This window comes from Lynx canadensis, chromosome B3 (assembly GCF_007474595.2).
Source record: "Lynx canadensis isolate LIC74 chromosome B3, mLynCan4.pri.v2, whole genome shotgun sequence".
NCBI classification, from domain to species: Eukaryota; Metazoa; Chordata; class Mammalia; order Carnivora; family Felidae; genus Lynx; species Lynx canadensis.
The window spans coordinates 50,839,402-50,861,038 of record NC_044308.2 but is presented as its reverse complement, the minus strand read 5'-3'; positions in this window follow the sequence as shown (position 1 = coordinate 50,861,038).

Sequence of the window (21,637 nt, the reverse complement as noted above, 5' to 3'; positions counted from 1 at the left end):
TCTAAACTTTTAAAATAAACTATATTTTATTGAGAAAGCACTTACTACACATAAGCTTACAACAACAAAAGCTTAAAATTGCTGTAGCTTTGTAAGTCAGGTTGGTTGGAGGCTGTCAGGTATTTCTTATATACATGTAAAACACTGGGTGTGGTGGGAACAATTAAGATCAAGTCTCTTGGAAGGTTTGATGTTTATAATCCTATTGTCTATAATCACTATACTGTGCATTAGGACTCCAGGACTTGCTTATCTACCAGTTGCAAGTTTGTACCCTTAAACATCTTTTCCATTCCTCTACCCCCTAGCCCTGGGTAACCACATTTTACTCTCCGTTTTTAAGAATTTGGCAATAGAAGTGCTAGCTGATGGCAAAATGGAAATCACATTGCAATATGTACATGTATCAAATCAGCATGTTGTACACCTTAAACCTACATAATCTTATATGTCAACTGTATTTAAATAAAAAATAATAAATTAAAAAACAGGGCATGTATATTGCTGCATCAAGTCAATTCTTTTTCCAAGCATCTTGGGGTTTTATTAGCTTATCCAAGTGGCTGAAAATGACGAATTTCCCTTGGTTTTATGCTTTCAAGCATCTGTCAGCATTAATTTTTCTTGGTTCCTCTCTGAATCACCATTGAACTTTAAGATGAAGTATTCACCATTTTGGAAAAATCACATCATGAAGGCTACTCATTATATTCAGATATTTAATACAATGTGTCTACATCAGTCTGCATCAGTAGTATTGCATTCCTGGTGATGCTATCTACAGGTGTGGGTGAGCACGTGACGACTTCATTAGCTGTCCTAGTATAGTCATCCTACACCATTCATGTATTGAAATGTGTACTATTTTATTGTAAGTTCTTTTCCTTTTATTTCTTTTTATATTAAAGTTAGGACACTTTATTGATTTTTTTAAAAAAATATATATGTAGACAGGTTACATTAGCCATTAATTTTATTTCAGCCTAGTGAAAGATGGTGCTAGAAAATATTTGTCATAAAATAGACATTTGGACCTGGTAGGTTTGAGAAACACAGGCCTCATAAACAAATAATTATACTGATAACTAATCAATTACACATTGATAAACATTACACAGAAAAGGCACAGAGTGACCTGAGCTTAAGTCCAATTTTGGATTCATGACATGTTCTCTGTAATAGCTATTTCAGTCAGTACTTGGGTTAGCCACTGACGTATGACTGGCACAATACCAAAAAGAACTCCTCACCTTTGCAGAGTGCAGGTGAGGAAACTGTGTGACATCCATTTGGAGGACTAGGTAGGGGTCTGGCTGTAGCGTTTGAGGTGACACGGCCTAGATAATTGTGGCACTGTGGTAGGTGCAAGATTATGAAACATGACTCTTGGGCTTGTGATCTACATGGGGAAAGAAGACACCATGCCCTCAGGAAGACTTCATTTATTTATTCATTTAACAAATATTTATTAATGCCTTCTATGTGCCAAGTACTTTTGGAGATACTACAGGGAATAAAACAGCAAGTATCCCTCTCTGAAGCTTAGCTTATCAAGGATCCAGGCAGTAAGCAAATAAACAAGGAAGTAAATAGTATGTGAACTGGTGATAAAGGTTACAGAGAAAGATAAGGCAACACTAGGGGGATAGGGAGGCTGGGGTTGGATAGGAAAGCTAGTTTATATAAGCTGGTCAGGGAAGGCATCTTGGATCAAATGGCTTTTGAACAGAAATGTGGAGTGTTTCACACACAAAGCAGGAGCAAGCCAGACCATGGGACTCTCACCTAAGTTTCTTCTTGGTTATCCCTACCACCCCTGCCGTTCTGTTTGTTACTCCCTGGTTCTGGCTCTAGCATTTTATTCCCAGATGCGTACAGCTGGCTTTATCCTTTGTGTCCCCTACCTTCCTTCATTCTTTGCTTCCCTGCTCTTCTGCCCATCCATTTATCCTTACACATAATTCCTGTTCATTCCTGCCAGATTATTCTTTCTGAAATCTGGTTCCAAATGTAACCCACCTCAGAAACCTTTATACAACCTTAATTTTGACAGAATAATATCCAGACTGCTGAGTGTGGCACTCAAAATCTTCCAGGATCAAGCCACACTAAAATCTTCCAGGACAAGTCAGACTAACCTTGTCAACTTTCTCTCTTGCTGTTGGCTTTAACAGACCCTACTCTCAAGTGAAAGCAAGCTCCTGCTTTCCAAGTCTGACTGTACTTTCCCATCTTACCTAGTGGACCTTCTCTTCCCACTTCTCCTTGAATGTTCTTCTCCAAGCTCCTCATTCCAAAATCCTACCCTTCAAGACTCATGTCATCCTGCATGGAGAAAAATTTCCTCATTCTTTTGAGAAACTCTGTATGTCTCTTTTCCAGGGGAGGGGGCAGAGGGGGAGAGAGAGAGAGAGAGAGAGAGAGAGGGAGAGAGAGAGAGAGAGAGAGAAAATCTTAAGCAGGCTCCACACTCAGCATGGAGCTTGATGTAGCACTTGATCCCACAACCCTGGGATCGTGAGATAAGCTGAAATTAAGAATTGGATGCTCAACAGACTGAGCCACCCAGGTACCCCCTAAAAATAGACTATTGGAGGGAGCAGTAGGGGAGCAAGCTCAACTGCAATTGGGAGCCATGCAGATAGCATAAAGAAGTGTCCTAGTGTGAACACAGGACACTAAGGTGGGGTGGGGCCTGTGGAGAACTGGTAAGTACATGCCCTATCTAAAGTCACTTACATCTTTTTAAATAAATTTTTTTTAAAGAAAATACCATGCCAGTTAAATAAAACTTATTTACTTAGTTCTTGAACCATGTATCTGCAACTTCTGGAATAAAGGATATGGAATCAGATTCATACGGATTTAAGTTCTGGCTATTTTACTTACGTGATATGCAAGTTTTGGCAGGTTATTTAACTCCTTTGATTTTCCACTTTTTTGATGATATCTTGAGGGGTAATAGTATTCCTCTCAAAGCATTAATGTGAACTATATAAAGTGTCTATTACATAGTTGGTGTTCAAATACTGTCTTCCTCTGTGCCTTCCACAGTGTCAAGCATAGAATTAATCATACAGTACTTCTCCATAAATGCTGAAGTAGACTGTTCTATACAAGAGCTAGAGGGTCAAGATTCAGTTGAGAAGACATCCCAGTCATAACTGAGAGGAGTATTGAGACAGAAATTTCAGTGGGCTAGAGGTGACCTGGGAAGCCTCACAGAGGAGGTCAGGTCTGTGGTGGCCTCTAAGACTGTGCAGGCTTCAAATGAACAACTGGGAAGGAAATGGTGAAGCAGCATGCAATGAGTGAGAAAGAGACCATCTTGGTTTGTTTCATGGGCAATTTCTTGAAAACATCATCACTGCTAATGTGCGGTGTTGGATTAAACCATTGAAGAGAATCCCCTTGTCTTTAGCATGAGGGCCAAGTATTCTCCTCTTGGGTATTCAATTATCAAACCTTTGTGTGGTCCCAGTCACTGCTCCCTAGCTCACTCTCTCTCCCTCTCTCCCACATAATCGCATGTGTGTGTGTGTGTGTGTGTGAGTGTGGTATTTATCTATCAGCATGTAGGCTATTTCCTTAAGTAGCATTTGATGAAGTTGGTATGTTCCAGGCTTTGTGATATAAGGATGTAGTTGGTAGAATAATGAGTCATTATTATTGAATACCTATGTAATTAATCTAGGAAAATCATGTACTGATGTACTATAATACTGAGCAGAGTGAATAGTGAGAGTCTCCTGTCCTAGGGGAGCACAGACTTCTTTCAAAGCATTTTTAAAATGCAGATTTTCCCTGCCCTGGTCTGGATTGCTCATTTTTCATTGGTCTGCTTCTTCACCTCAGCTAAGAACCATGTTCTCCTTTTCAGTCCAACAAGGAAATAGACATTTAGTGATAGACAAAGAGGGTAATTGCAAATCTATATCAGTGTGTATACTTGTGTATATCACAAGTATATATATATATATTTATAGTGTACATATTTATATATTTGTATGTATGTGTGTCTGTATACATATGTATACATATGTATACAGACACACATGTGTATAGAGCTTGAAACTTCTGTGATCTAATCTTATGAAAGACACTTGGCTAAATGGCCACAGAATTAGACTTACTCCCAATGAGAGGTGTGGACTGTGTTTCCTATAAAGAGTAAAGTGGAAAACAAACATAATTTTTTAGATAATTCAAAAAATTTAATGCAGTCATCATTTGTAGATACACATACATATATCTATGTGTACGTGTATATATATATGCAAATGTAAATAGTTTTCAAATGAATAAAATATTCCAGCATGATTTCTCTAATAAATAATAATATTGCAGGTTTAAAATGTGTTAGGCACAGTTGTTTACTTTTTGACATGTATTATTTAATCCTCATACTAGTTTGGTGCTACTATTTAGCTCATATTATAGGCAAAGTAACTCAAACAGGAAAATTAGCAAAGTTAGAAAGTGACTATAGTTTGGCTTCAGAACATGTAGTTTTAATTCAGTCCTCTAGTTTTGTAAAAAGAAACTTGGCTAAATGAGACTGGAGTTGTATTGCTTCTCAATGAAGTGTATGTATTATATATGCCTACAAAAATTGGAGCTGAGAGGTAAGGCAGCTTTGTTGGACAATTCAAGTGCTTGAATATATTTATATTAAATAATTGGGACATGAAGCCAGAGGTTAACAAACAAACATTTTTTAAAATTTCTTAAGCTGCTTTTCAAATGTCTTATTAAAAATTCATTTAAATTTTTCCAAAAGAACAATAATCTGAGAAAGAAAAAAAATCTATGGGTTATTACCTAAAAACTGAAAAATAATATATAAGAAAACCAAAAACTGCATATAAAATATTTTAAAACGTGTATCACCTCGCTACTTAAGAATTATTTGAATAAAATGGAATAGAAATAGTTAAGGATTTGTTGGAGGCATAAGATGAGTAATATACTCTAAAAACAATGTGGTTAGCCTATCCTAAAAAGTTTCAAATGAAACTTGAAATACTTAATTACATAAATTGAATTTTATTTTTGTTACAGACAAAACTAGTCAACACCAGTTGTTACATTAGCTTGCCATTTGAAATATTTCCAATACATATACTTTTACACTTTTATGCTACAAATAAGGCCAACCTCTATATTTTGATACTTCCCTTTATATTGAAAACAATTTATATAAAATAATATTAGGACAGATATTGTTTTGGCTGAATTTTCAAGAAGTCTCTTTTAAAAGTTCCCATTGTGTCCTGTGAAACAAAAACCCTGTCATAATAAATCAAATTGCATTTAGTAATAATGTTCCCCCTCCCTAATGGATAATTTAAATAGACATAATATATTTGTGTCATTGCTAATATTTAATTTAAAAAAATCTTTCAGAATTAGCATAAGAAGTTGACACATGATTTATGATTCAAACATTCAGCATACTTGTTGGGTTCTGTGACACCATTCATAGTGTCTGTCATTCACAGACATCAGTGATTACTCACAGAAGAATTCCATTGTGGAAAATCAGACTTAAAATTAAAAGCATAAAAAAATAGCTCTAATATAAAACTAAACATATTTTTATGTGTTAAGTTATATAATAGCAAATCTTGAAGGTCATGAAAAACATAAAATACAAACTGAAAGAATGTAAACACAAATATCTAGAAGTCTTTTCCTTTGAACTTGGAAGTACATTTTGCTTATTCCTAGAAAATATTTTCTCAGTCCACTGATAATTTGTGCTTATGTCCTTATCTCATGCAAATTCTGTTGACATCAGAAAAGTCTGGATGTTCTGTTTCTACTTCTTGCTTGGGCTCCAGAGTAACCCATCTCCTCTTGTAGGAATAGCCTGAAACCAGAATTGTCTTCAAGTTTCTCTTCTTAAGTCATGAAAAACATTTTTTGATCCTTTGGATTTCTACACATACTTTCAAACACTGGGTAAACATGGACAGTGAAAATGTTTACTGCCTCTAAACAGAACGTAAACTGTAAGTGTCAGAAACTAGATTTCCCTCATCATGCCTCCTGGTCTGTTGAGTTAATTCAGGATATAATTGGAAAACAAATACAGCAACACCATCATCAAGACAGACATGAGTGCTTGTCTTGGGAGTGGGGTGTTGTATAATGTTATAGATTTTATTTCCACTGACACTCCTCATTATTATCTAATAAAGTACAATGCTACACCTTTTGGAACCCTATCACAATAATTAAAGTGCATACATTGCCTTCCTATAAGATTCTAAGGAACATTTTAATAGCAGTTAGGTACAAAAATGATACCAGGTCCTGTTCATTACTATAATTGTGTGCTAATCTGTTTCATTCATGAACTAACCAGATGCAACAACAAAGCAGAGCATTTGAGGTCTGAATTCTGAGTTCTTCTTCCTATAACAGATTCTGAGTTCTTTTTCTTATAGTAGGACTGACTTTTGGCAGGAGATTTTCCCACACTGTTCTCCTTAGTGTTCATTAAACAAAAACAAACAAATCTGAAACCTTCATTAAATTCTTACCCACAGTAATAAATTACCAAAAGGAGAAAATCCTTTGGAATCAGAGAAGTCTCATTTGAGCAGGACTTTAGGATGGACCAGCCTTCTCTGTTAGCAGCAGGGTGGAGTTGTTGGGCTTTGATGTTGGACAGTACTTGGCCTAAGTGTCAGGTTTGCCTTGGCTAAGTTACTTCTGCACTACACTTTTCTCATACATAAAAGGGCTAATAAGGTCTCCTTAATAGGCTTGTTGGGATGGTGAATTAAGATGTCCCACAACAAGTGCCTGGCTAAATACCATCACCAAAACATATTTGTTTGAGATCTACCCATACAGGATGCCAGGATCTCACACAAGTGAAGAAAACAGCTTTGTTCTTGCTACCTGGGCAACATTGTGTTCTGGAAATCTTGTATTGTGCCTAAGTATTGCAGCAAAGCATCACATGAGCCAGTAGAAAGATAGATGTATGGGGGAATGCATCTTAGCACCTAAGTCATCACATGACTGAAGGGCGTTTAGTACTTTTCTAGGGTGTCAAATTCCTTCAACAAATGTGGATTAGGCCCTGCTGCCATGTACCAGTGTATCAGATAGGAGCTCATTTAGAATGGGAACTCTAGATGTATCTTTGACATGCTTTCTCCTCTCCCCAGGAATATTGGGGAGACAGTGATGTAAACAAATAAAGACAATCTGGTGTGATAAAAGTGGTCATTAAGCTGCTCATTACATTTTGGAAACATACGTTGTGTCTTGGCACTGGAGAAGGCTTCATGAAGGAGTGGACTTTTGAATTGGGCCTGAAGAATGAGTGGAATTCAAGGAAAAGGACATGTACATGAGTTATGAGATGCCAAACAGTATTATGGGAACCTTTATTAATTTTTTTAAAGTTTTATTTATTTTGAGAGAGTGAGAAAGAGAGCATGAACACATGCATGCACAAGCAGGGGAGGAGCAGAGAGAGAAGGTGAGAGAGAATCCTAAGAGAATTCCAATGCAGGGCTCAAACTGTCAAACCAAGAGATCATGACCTGAGCCAAAATCAAGAATTGGATGCTCAACTGACTGAGCCACTCAGGCGCCTCTCTTAATTTTATTTTAATTTTTGGGGTGGAGAATTTTTATTTTTGTTTTTATTTTGTATTTATTTGTTTGTTTGTTTGTTTGTTTATTTATTTATTTATTTTTAATATATGAAATTTATTGTCGAATTGGTTTCCATACAACACCCAGTGCTCATCCCAAAAGATGCCCTCTTCAATACCCATCACCTACCCTCCCCTCTCTCCCACCCCCCATCAACCCTCAGTTTGTTCTCAGTTTTTAAGAGTCTCTTATGCTTTGGTTCTCTCCCACTCTAACCTCTTTTTTTTTCTTCCCCTCCCCCATGGGTTTCTGTTAAGTTTCTCAGGATCCACATAAGAGTGAAAACATCTTGTATCTTTCTCTGTATGGCTTATTTCACTTAGCATCACACTCTTCAGTTCCATCCACGTTGCTACAAAGTGCCATATTTCATTCTTATTGCCACATGGTAATCCATTGTGTATATAAACCACAATTTCTTTATCCATTCATCAGTTGATGGACATTTAGGCTCTTTCCATAATTTGGCTATTGTTGAGAGTGCTGCTATAAACATTGGGGTATAAGTGCCCCTATGTATTAGTACTCCTGTATCCCTTGGGTAAATTCCTAGCAGTGCTACTGCTGGGTCATAGGGTAGGTCTATTTTTCATTTTTTGAGGAAACTCCACACTGTTTTCCAGAGTGGCTGCACCAGTTTGCATTCTGGGTGGGGCATTTTTAGAATGGTTGAAACATAGTTGATATGGTGAAGAGTCTATGGGGCCTAATTTAAAGGACTCCCTGTATCTTTATTTCATAGACAGTGTGTGGGAAGACTTTGTGGAAGTGATGCCGGTGGTGGAGGAGGCAGGACACTTATTCATGAATCTTTAAGGAGTAGTCATGCAAGCAATAATGAGGGCTCCTACCAGGACAGAAGCCAGTGGTGTTTGCTATAGGGAGCAAAGGAGAGAGAGGATTCAAGGATGAACCTAAGATTCCTGGTTTGAATTATGGGATGGCAATGTTGTCAATCATTAACCTTTCTCGGCTAGCTGCCTATACTGTCCAGTTTTGAGGCTATAGGTTTTGCTACCTGCTTGAGTATCCTTCCTATTTCCTAAACAATTCAGCAGTACAAGGTCTCTCAGCAGCCTGGGTTCCTTCAGTATCATCACAGGGAAGGAATTACAATATAATGATGTGGATCATTTATTTATTCTAAGAGACAGAGAGAGAGAGAGAGAGCGAGAGAGAGAGAGAGAGAGAGAGAGAGAGAGAGAGAGAGAGAGAGAGACTATGTGTGTGCACATGTACACACAGGAGAGGGGCAGACAGAGAGGCAAAGAGAAAATCTCAAGCAGGCTCCATTCTGTCAGTGCAGAGACTGACGCAGGGCTCAAACTCATGAACCGTGAGATCATGCTCTGAGCAGAAGTCGGACGCTTAACCAACTGAGGCACCCAGGTGCCCCTAAATTATTATTCTGAAGGGTTTTTTTTGCCTATGTGGAAACACAATAAGAAGTATACTTAATCGTCTTGTTTTATAATATTTTAAAAATATGCAAACATTTTAAATATAGAAAAATATTTTAAGACTTTTAAATTGTACCTAAAACTTATTTTAGAATTTAATAATATTTTGTTATAAATTTAAAAATGATATATTGTATCTATATTTAAGGATGAATTGTTGGCCTAAAAATGAGAGATTTAGAAGAAAAGCATTTTCAATCTATAGCCAGATATCTACATCTAAAGATGATGAAAAGGAAAGACTGGCGATAGAGAGTTCTTTGACTCATGGAAGGGAGGAAGCTGGGAGCAACAATAAATATGACTCTAAATAATGAAAGTTCTTTTAGCTTTGGTGATGTTAATAACTAACTTTATTGTATCATGTGCATTAGAACATTTTGAATAATACTATGGTGTCAGGTATGGCATCATTTTGAGACCAGTCAGAGTTTGGTCTGGGGTGAGTGGGAGAGGAGCACATAGAATGGGGAGAGAGAGTATCCCAAGCAGACTCTGCACTATTTGCGCAGAGCCTGACATGGGGCTTGAACCCATGAGCTATGAGATCATGACCTGAATCGAAATCAAGAGTTGGATGCTTAACCGACTGAGCCACCCAGGTGCCCCTTACAGTTTTTCAAACTAGGATTGAAACAGCCATAGAAACATCTAATAGGTAAGTTATTTCATTGCACTAGGTAAAGAAGCACACACAATAGCTAAGAGGCAATGCAGCTGTGTGTATCTGAAGATTGAATGACCATCTCGTCTGAAGATTTATACTTTTGCCTTATGAATGGGGGGAGTCTATGTTTGTTTGTATCCACCCAGCATCAGTAACAACAAATCATCAAAGAAGACCTTCTTTTCTGTGAAACCTTGGCAACAAACAAAAGTGGTGCTGAAATATTCAAAAGTATTGAGTAACTTTTTAACAGTCTTGTGATTTATCTTGGAACAACTGTGTTGACATTTACACTCATGGTATAGAGCAATGGTAGGTAAAACTATGGGTGTCTTGGCACACATGAAAGGAAAAGCACTTATATGATTTGAGTTAGAATCTTATGTAAGCACCTTTTCTATGGAACATCATCTTTACTTGAAAGAAAGACTGGGTCGACAAACTACGGATATTCAGGCTTCAGTATGTGACAGACATTTTCTCCAAAATGAATGAAGTGAGTGTGTCACATCAAGGCAAAGTGTGATGAATGCTATCCTTCTCTTGGCATTCATGATGTTCATAATTTTCTTTATTATTTCACCTGCAACAGAACATTTTTTGAATAGTTTTATTGTTCTTTTCCTTGAGATGGATATGCACTTCAGAATGAAGCAGAAGTGCTTTATGCATTCTTCCAATTTTATCATACAGAATAGTCTACTTATTGAGGCATAATTTATATATAATAAAATTTATCCTTTTGGGCATATAGTTCTATGAGTTTTAGCAGATATACATGGTCATGTATTCACTACCACAAATAGGATATAGAATATTTTAATCAACCCAGAAAGTCTTCAGGTGTTGCTTTATAGTCATTTCTGTCCTCTTACCCCAGGCCCTGGCAACCACTAATCTGATGTCTGTCTTAGAGTGTTGCCTTTTCCAGAGTATCATACAACTCTTTTCATTTATTATAATGTTTTCAAGATGAGTGTGATTTTTTGATATTATATAATAAACTCTGTCAATATTTGATCTGCATAGCTCAGTGAACCAGTATCTTCTACATGACCAGTCATGTACTGGTAAAAGATCCACTCAGAGTGTATGATAAGCCAATGGATTTTAATGTATTGAGTATGAAAAGTTCATTGATGAAGTTTCAGTTCCCACACTGCACTATTATTTGTTGCATGTGAGTTGAGTGTTAGCAAATAACGTTCACGATTATCCAAAAATGTTATTCAGATATTCCTCTGTTCAACTCTACACATGTCTGAGTGAGTCCAGGTACACTTCAGATATTTCAGCTAGAATACATATTGGACCAGACTGAATGTGGTAGCAGGTATGAGAATACAACTACCTCCTATTAAGTCAGACATGAAGGAGGTTTACAAAATTGCAAAAACAATGCCACCTCTCTTGCTACTTTTTTTTTGTTTTAGAAAACATACATTTTATAGACAAGTCATTTATACGAATATGTAATAGGTTAATTCCTGTTATTTTAAATAAACTGATAAATATTTTTACATTTTCTTTTTCTTTTCTAATAGAGTAAATATTGAAAGGTATAGCCTACATAAGCAAATGCTCTTTGGGTCCGTGATATTTTAGAGAGTAAATGGTTAAGAGACCAAAAAGTTTGATAGTCACTGATGTAGGTGGCAGGTGCCCTTGGAGAATGAGAGCATTTGGAGAGGGAAGAAGCTAGGGAGCCAATTGCATCTGTGATTCCTTGGTTCATAGTGTGATGTCAATATATGGTTGTGAAATAAACTGCAGTCAGGTGATAAGCCAATGTAGTCAGGCTAATCAATTTAAGAGAATGAAGTCTCTGAAATGACTAGATTATTTCTACAAGGGCTTATCATTGTGACTCAAAGGGGCATCCAAGTTTGTCCAGCTGCTAACATAGTTAATCTGGAAGAGAGTGGGGTGAGCCAGGATTGTTGCTGATGGTTGGATTGAGAGTCTAGGCAAACACTCAGAAACAACAAAATGTCAAATGCTAACAGAAGAGCAAAGCACAGGGCCAGAGGTGACCGGGTTTAGGGAATCAACTGGGAAGGCTGGAAGAAGTTTTTGAAATCACCAGAGTAATTTTGCCAACAGGTGCTAGGACCAGCAGACCTGGATTTGGGTCAAATGGAAGCTTCTTCTGGGGGTGACATGGTCTTAGCTTAGGTCCTACAATGGCAGAATCTGAGTGGGATCCCACTGGGACTAGGGGGTAACAAATGGAGATTGGTAGTGGTGATATTGGGGGAGGGAGCAGGCAGTGTTGATCAGGTATTTTTCTCCTCACATTTCTTTTCTCTCTGTGCCTTTGGCTCAACTTTAGAGACTGAATTTTCTTTAGTCTTTGATCTTCATCCAAGGCTGGGAGTTAGGTTTGGTTGGAGCATGAGGAGGGACAGGACTAGATGTATTGTCTCAACACAAATGAGCCAATCCATCCCAGCCTGCTGACTTGCTCTCACATATACACTTACTGTTCAGTTATTATCCTAGGAGACACCTGATTTTGAAGTTGAGAATTTAAAAATTTATGCTTAGTGCCATTGTCAAAATAGCATTGACATCTTTTTGTCCTAAAAATTCAATAAACTTTCCTCCAAATTTGGCAAAATTAGAGCTTTTTAATGTGCTTTGTTAAAATAAAAGGTTAGGTTTAAAAAGGTTAAGCACAGGTAACAGATTCTTTATTGATATTGTATTTATAGTGACAGTGCATTATACATAATGCTATAGGAATCCTATTCTAATTTAGTAATAATTCATGTGCATGCATTCAGTGTGACAGCATCATTAATTATGTCACAATGAGTATGGAAAACATATAAACTGTTAATGCTAAGTATTACTAGAAGTTATATCAAACTGTGCACATTACTGAGAATAAATAGTAACCTCAACATCTCATCTTTTTTTATTTATTTTTTTTTTTAAATTTTTTTTCAACGTTTTTATTTTATTTTTGGGACAGAGAGAGACAGAGCATGAACGGGGGAGGGGCAGAGAGAGAGGGAGACACAGAATTGGAAACAGGCTCCAGGCTCTGAGCCATCAGCCCAGAGCCCGACGCGGGGCTCGAACTCACGGACCGCGAGATCGTGACCTGGCTGAAGTCGGACGCTTAACCGACTGCGCCACCCAGGCGCCCCCACATCTCATCTTTAATAAACCCACGGAGTACCCTAGCCTGACAATTTTTTCTTACAATGTGTAGTGTATTGGTAAATATAAAACTTAATATTTACTATGGGAAATGCAAAGTATATGTCTCCAGAAAAACTTAGGCTTCTTAGCAGAGGCATGATTATTTGGTTACCTTCTGCTGTCTGCTTCCTGTCTGCAAAGTGTGATATTTTCCCCCCTCCTTCTTCCTAATATCCTGTGAAGGTGCCAATTACTCTGCTGCTTATCAGTTGAAAACTATGCCTGGTGCAAAGGGAGCATCAATTATTTGTGAGCAGAGAGCAAAGGCTGCTGGAATCATAATAAAGGATGCCGGAGCTTCCAGCTAATAGAATATATCAAAAGGCAGTGTGTAGACCAAAGAGAACACATTTCAGAAGCCTATACCTCAAAGATGAAATTAGGCCGGATTGTGCAGGCTTTAATGCTATGGAAGTTACATAGGAATTTGCTAATGTTAATGAAGAGAACTGTTAGGGCATTTTCCTTTAATCCACATGCTTTTAACACACATGGTAGGTTTATTAATACTATTGACTTTTCCTTCCTGAGTCTGGTGTACATGTGTGTGTTTGCTTTGCTTCCAAATGGTAGCCAAATACCAGGAAGTTAGAAACCATCTTCCTCAGACCTTTCGTCTTCCACAGTGAGCCTTTAAGGATGAATTTGTAAACTTGCTATCATTGTTATTGCCTTGTAGTTGGACTTAACTTCGATTTTTAAAGAGGCAGTCAAAGGGTTTGGGTGGGTGTGGAAATATCACCATCAGTTAAGTTGGTTTGAAGAGTTTATTTCCAGTTCTATGAAAAGGTTTCCAACTGCTGAGAAGAGCTCACACCTGTCTCTCTTTATTAATATTTATATAAAATAATTCAACCAGTCCAGTTAAACTCTCTGATTAATGTTATAAGACTGCTCACACATAGGACTCAAACATTACTGTTAGAAATGAATAAGATGGTTTTACGGGTAGAATGATAATCCTGAATCTGCCACTCAACCTTTTTGTGCAGGTGGGGAGAGACAGCAATCTTCAACTTGGTAGATGGTTCTCAGGTAGATGAGTATTCCTATTGATTTTTAAAAATGAACCTTTTGTTTTAGAATAAATAGTGGTTTTCAATGTATAGAAAAGTTGTAAAGATAGTGCAGAATGTGCATTTACCCTGCACCTGGCTCTCCTATTGTCAGCATCTTATATTACCATGGAACATGGAACATTGGTTCCTCACAACTAAGGAACCAATATTAATGCATTATTACCTATTGATTTTTAATTTTCCCAAGATATTTATTATGTATAGGAGACTGTGCCAATAATAGGAATTTTTGTAATGTTCACTTATCATTATATTAATTTTTTCAAATCAATTATATTCTACATTCCAGCCTATTGCCTTTCAAGTGGATTGCTTGTTTGCTCTTGCTTGATGGTACTTTACCTTTAAGGATCCCAAGTGTAACCAAGTCCGCGTTTCTCTCAGCCCCTGAGATCTTTGGGGATCAAGGTCAGAAGCACTGAGTGATGCTTCACCTTCAGAACGAGAAGACTGTTAATGAGAAAAGACACTTTAAAACTCACCCCACTCAATTCACGTATTTTGCAGAGGAGGAAACAGGCCTGTTGAGGCGAGGTGACTCACCCAAGGTCACACATTGCTGGTGGCAGCCTGGACTGAAGCCCAGTCTCTTAACTCCTCCACACTTATGGCCTCTGATAAAATTTTCACAGTGACGCTTTTATTCTATTTATTATTTATACCCTGCCTACTTTAAAAAAAGGATTGGAGCCAGCAGCCCTGTGATTTACTTCACTTTGAATACAATATAGATCATTGGATCCTGTATGATTTAAGTGGATTTTTAAAAAATGAATAATGCTCTCATCTGTAATTATTTAATAGTTCCTATCACCTAATCGACACACTATTGATGTCTGCACACAGTAGGCACTCAATATATATATTAGTAAAATGAACAAATGCATTATATGAACTTGGGGTTTATACACAAAAGAGTTCACAGCACAAGCAGGTGAGTGCAGCATGGCTGAGTGAGTGCAAAGAAATATGATCTTCTATTGACTCTGGGAAAGGCAAGGCTGGATAAGATACTGTGGAATGAATGCCGATGTCTTTGTCTGCAATTTCCTTTATACAATTAGATGAGCTACAAAGGTGGAACACATATTGGTGAGGGTGCAATATGGTGGAAAGTATTCCACGGCCCAGGTGTGACTCTGGGTAGGTCACCTGCCATCTCTGAGCCTTAGACACCTCACCTATAGGAGCGAGAATACTTGTCTCTTGGGGCTGTTATCACTGTTAAATGAGAAAGTGCTTTGCAAACACTAAAATCTGGCACGGGTGTTACTAATTTCGAGGACTATTGAGAAGAAACTGTCAACATTTGAGGGCAAGTTTTCTTTTTCTTTTTATAAATGTTTATTTATTTATTATTTTGAGAGAGAGAGAGCAAGGGAGGGGCAGAGAAAAAGAAAGAGAATCCCAAGCAGGCTCCATGCTGTCAGTGCAGAGCATGACATGGGGCTCCATCTAATGAACGATTGAGACCATCACCTGAGCCAAAATAGTTAACAACTGACTGAGCCACCCAGGTGCCCCTGAGGGCAAGTTTTCTATGAAGTACCTTGACGGTCTGTTTCTGTTTTACAAGCATAGTGAAAAACTTTAGGAAAAAAAAAGTTTAGAAAAATGGATACTGGGAATTAAAAAGGGAAATGAATAGATATCAGGACAGAATTATTTCGTGCATCAACCATATGACAGAAAAACTGAGTCAAAAATGCCAGGCAGTAAGACTTAATACTTGCCTGATAGGGAGAAGGGGAATGAGCTAGGCCGGAGTACCTTGCTAGCAAATTTTGCCCCGCTCTGGCTCAGGTTTTATCACTGTTATGAGGGGAATGGTAGAGAAATGTTAGCAAGCATGTTGTAAACTTTAGGTAAGCTGTGGTGTATATTATTAGCAACCTTTTCCAATTAAAATACTCAAAGTCACTCTGCACTTCTGAGCCACAGCTTCCAGAGGTCAGACAAAGCCAGGGCCAAATGAGAACCAACAGCAGTTGCCTAAAACAGCTGCCAAAATATGCTACTGCAAATTGCCCTCTCTAAGACAACTTTGCTCTTAGTAGCTGGGATCTGGTTCATTCAGTGCTGCACTGCTCCAGGCAGGACTGAGAAGTAAGTGACTTTGGTTTTGCCTTCCTGCCTGTAATTTCCTCAGTGTATCCACATCTTATACACTGGGGTCTCTATGGCACTGTTTGGGATAGCTCAGCTCACCACTTAAAGGATGTTCTGATGTCCCATCTTGTCTCTATTTTTTCATTTGCCTTTCCCATCCTATTTAAATGTGGACTGGCTATTATCTCATTTCCACATGGTCTGCACCATTTTCCAAACCCTGAAAAGAGTCCATAGAAAAGAGTTAATGGGCCATTGTCCTAGGTAATAGAATGTTCAGAGAAGTGGTCTGGGAAAAACATCAGAATTTGATTTAAGACAGGTTGGCATATATGGGATACTCATAAAGATCTGTCTCTCAGTCTAGTATAGACTGACGATCAGGAAAGAGGCCAGAGCAAGGGATGTAAATTTTGAAATGATTTAATAGAAGAGAAAGTAGACTGATTATGTGGGCCAAAATGGTAAAGAGAGTAGTATTTGGTAAGCCATGAGAATCTTAGCAGGATAGGTAATGGTCCTACTTCTCTATTTGGTTCCACAGTTTGATAAAATGCATTTAATTTTTTAAAATTGATTTTTATTCAAAGACCTAAAACACTTAAAGTTTAAAAACATCTCAACATAACCATCTAAAGTGGCAGAAAGGAAAAAAAAATCCCTCATGGTTAATCACTTGCATATTCATTCTCTCACCCATTCAAACAACAAATATTTACCATGTGTTCACTATTTGCCAGACATTGTTCTAGGAACTAGAGATAAAACAACAAACAAAACAGATAAAGTCACTGACTTCATGGAACTTATACTAATGGGAGGAGACAGACAATTAACAGACAGTAGAATAAAAGAGTAAATATATATATCAAAAGGGGATATTGTACCGATAGTACAATAACGTGGTGTAGGAGAAATACATGGACTTGACTAATTTTTGGCCTCTGATCTGCCAGGCATGGACAGCCTGATACATGCTTGCAGAATTGTAGTTAGAGTAATAAATAACAACATCATTTAACAACAATTAGCATATAGCAGGCATAGATGATATCACTCAATCCTGTCTATAATCCAATGAGGGACAAAAAATTACTATCTCTGTTTTACAGGTAAGAACACCAAGGATCTGAAGGCTACCCACCTTGCCCAATGTCTCACATGTGTAAGTGGGTTCAGACCCAGTCAGCCTGACTGTGGGGATAGGATGTTAGAAACTCACAGAAGGATGACTAGATGACAGCTGTTTTTGTTTCTTAAAGCTTCTCTCCACCCCACTACCCCATCATCACCACCTTGCCTGCCCACTTGCTTTTTGGATTCTAGAGGGTTGGAGTCCCCAGTGAGTAGGCTCCTGGTAAGTGAGACATGTGAGTGAGCTGTTTGGTGTTGTCTAGATAAAGGATTTTCTTTGACAAAAGACAATGGTGTCTGAGAGGCACTGAATTTCTAAGGCCTGGCCCTTATCACCATGTCTGAATTTTAATCTCCAATCTTCTATTTATTCACTTCTTCAAAGTAAGTATATTTGTATCTAGATCATGGTTTTCCCAGCTAAAGCAATTTAACAATTAAAAAATTCTAGAGTTTTGTGCAAAATGGAAATGAGAAATCTAAGGACATTTAAAGCACCTCAAGTCCCCTCTTTTTCCTTTCCGAATAAGGGATTACCATATGCTCTTTGCAGAGGTTTCTATAAATGGAACCTCATATAGTTCCAATTTGCTAAATGAAGCCATTTATTTTTTAAATGTTATTCTTGCCATTTCACATATTTTATTATATAAAATGTTTTTGTGTATTAGTATTTTTCAACCATAATTCTAGTATCTTTTCTATATTACATTGTCTGCCCATGCAGAAATGACTAGCAATTCAAGCACATAACAGAATCCTCCACCTAAATTTAGAAATTGGTAAATAAAAAAAAGATAGGAGCCTCAAAGTCTGCCGCAGTACAGCTGATAATCTTTTTGGCTTTTAAACAAACATAAATACTCTAAAACTTGCTCTTAGCAAGTAACTTCATAATTAGGTTAATGTAATAGCACTTTGTCCTTTTGTATCACATTTCAATTGAAGGCCTAGAAGGGATTTTAACAAATGCAAGGGCTTTTTACCTTGGTTCCTGTAGAAAAGGAGACTTGGTTCATTATGCTCACATGGTAGCCAGTCACATCAGGGCCATTAGGGCTGGTGGGTTGAGCATGGATTACCCCCACAGGCCAAATTCACCTGGACTCAGCAAGATAAATCATCTTGTACTTTTTTGGTCAGTCTCAGTATCACCTAGTAAAAATAACTCACAAAATGTACCGGTACATGGAGGTTAACCTTCATACCTCTGTGCTTCTCATCTATATGGCTGGGGTTTTGCCTTGACATTAATAGATTCCTACTTTGAGTATTCAGGTATGTCCATGAATATAGGATAAACTATCAGAAGGTGGAATTCAGGTATTCAATCAGAGTAAGCGGATATGCAAGGGAGAAATGGGGCTGTATGGTAAGGAAGAGAAAAGAAAATGAGGAGGGACAGGACTGCATGGGATCTGTTTTTAATATTGATCTACTATCTGGAATTAGGTCTTTGAGCCTACTGATGAACAAAACTACATGCAGAAATTGAGAAGCTGTATTCATAGGGAACATGGTCAGATGTAGGGGCATCAGGAATGTTGCTTTGGTACCAGATGATAATGTGGGACTCAGAGTGGAAAGAGGGCTAACCTTCTCACTGCTAAACAGAATACACCTGGCACCTCAAGGGTTGTTGCCTCTGAAAGCATAGGAGACATTATCCTCAAAGTGGAGCACCTTGGCCCAGGTGGCAGTGACAGCAGTGAGACCTGGTCAAAGGGCTTCTCACCATGGACACTGGTGATGGATCAGGACATAAAGAGATGTTGGTAGATATTCTGATTAACTTGAATGCTTGTGAGGCACCTCTAGATACTTTCAGACAGACTAGGGTGAGACTTTATAGGTGGCTAAAGTCTCACAGAAGTAAGTTCTAGAAGAGATACTTGTGTTCTTACTCATATCCTGATTCTGTTACCTGGATTCATGGGCTTGTGAGGTCTGGATAAACTCAGGCCTCATATAGTAAAATTAATAAATCAGAAAAAAAAAAACTACCTGAACATGCTTGACTCAGGCTTTTGGTTCATAAACATAGCAAAGCAAGGCTTCTATTAAAAGAGAAGTGACTGACTGTGTCAGATTTACTAGGACACAGAAGTATCAGATTTCTCTTTATGCACTGGGGGTCTGCCCAGTTCTTGGCAGGAAGCAGCTCCCTAGAGGCTAGGCATAGACAAGAAGTAGATGGTAAATCCCACTTTTGCTTGCTCTTTCCGCATTTACTAAATGAAGACCAGTTCTCAAGGTTCTACACTGGCATTAGTGAGTTGGGACTTCACTCTCTGTAAAGTAAATTATAACACACCAGAGGGTTTTATAAAAGCCTGGTCAAGTGTGATCATAACTTCCTGTGGCTCTAGGTGTCCTGCTTGTCAGATTTCCCACTGATACACTGGCAAAAGAAAGTAAATTTGAACCCTAGCATCTGACCAAAGCCTCCTAAGAAATGTCTTTCAAGTTTTCACTTGTATCATAAAAATGCTTGTAAAAGTTCCATTCTACTCCACAATGTATTTATTTATTTTTGAGTAAAATTAGTGCTCAAGAAAAATGTTCATTAAGTGCCTCAGTAGAGCCCTTGGCACATCTCCATGAACCTCTGGTGATATATTTTCTGTCTGTCTATCTGTCTATCTGTCTAAACTTATTTTTATGTATATTTTACATACCTATGTAAAATGTACATACATATATGTTTAAAAAATGTATCTTTTTTTAGTATGAGCATTTCATCAACAGTGCACAGTGCAGTCATTGCTGATAGCATAGGTGCTTTTTTGGTGGGAAAGGGGCAGATTCCTGTGGAGATCTCTGCAGACCCCTGAGAATGAGGCAAGTCGATAGGAACAGTCCTTGACACACTATCTGTCATGGGGTCTGGGCAGGACATGGTCCACATGGCAAGATGCCAGTAGTCATAATCTTCTGGAAGACCAGCTACTGGTCTGGAAGACCAGTCTATAGTTCTTCTTATGATTAACTTGCCAGTGTGGATACAAGTGGGCACCCAGGGAGCAGGAACAAACAGAAGAAAACAAGCAAGATAGAAAGCAGATGAACTGTCTGACTTGACTAAAAGGAAGATTTTCAGGTTCTCATTTGCCTGACAAATTCTGACCACCTGAATTTGATCTTAAGGTGTTTTCGATGATGGGGGAGGTGCTGTAGGGAGGTTATGAGAACCCTGGGAAAATAGTACAACAAAAATTAGATATAATACTTAAAGTATTTTATTTATTGCACCAAGAACATTGAAGTGGCAAAGAAGGAAAAGGGGAATCTACACACATGTAAAGATAAAGCATTGTTTCTATGTTCATTTTTCTGTTTCTTTTTCCTATGTGTATGATATTCATTCTACCAGGATCATAGTAATCATTTGGAATTCAGCTGCTCATCTGTACATCATCAATGTTTATTTCTTTGTTGCTAACCTGATTTTTTTTAAATGCAGAAGATGGGACCATGTCTCCTGAGGTTAGACTTCTTGGGCATGGGTGCCCACTGACAGAGTGTGGTGAGGGAAATCAAAAAAAGATGGGAAGAGCAGAGACATGGGGGGAATAAATGGGAGACTGAGGCATATGATGCTCTTCAGATGCTTCATACATTTATAGCTTAATTTAAAACTCAGGGCGCCTGGGTGGCTCAGTCGGTTGAACGTCTGACTTCGGCCCAGGTCATGATCTCGTGGTCTGTGGGTGTGAGCCCCGCATCGGGCTCTGTGCTGACAGATCGGAGCCTGGAGCCTGCTTCGGATTCTGTGTCTCCCTCTCTCTCTGCCCCTCCCCCACTCATGCTCTGTTTCTCTCTCTGTGTCAAAAATAAATAAACATTAAAAAAAAAACTAATAGTGATGACAATGATGCATTCCATGTGGCATCTTACAGTTTACCAGGTGCTTGCATCTCTGGCCCCCCCCTGTTGGGGACACTCAAGGCAGCCATTTCTTTGCAGAAAAATTAAAAGAGGCTTTACAATCTGATATAAATTAATGATTTCACCCACTAATGAAATTTAAAAAATAATTTTCTAAATCCATTTATAAGACTTATCTGCTTTAGTGAATAATTAGGATTAATATAGTCAAGAATGAGGGGTGCCTGGGTGGCTCAGTTGGTTAAGTGTCGGACTTTGGCTCAGATCATGATTTCACGGTCTGTGCGTTAGAGCCTGGGGCCTGCTTCAGATTCTGTGCCTCCCTCTCTCTCTGCCCTTCCCCCACTCACGCTCTCTCTCTCTCTCTCTCTCTCTCTCTCTCTCAAAAATAAATAAACATTAAAAATAAT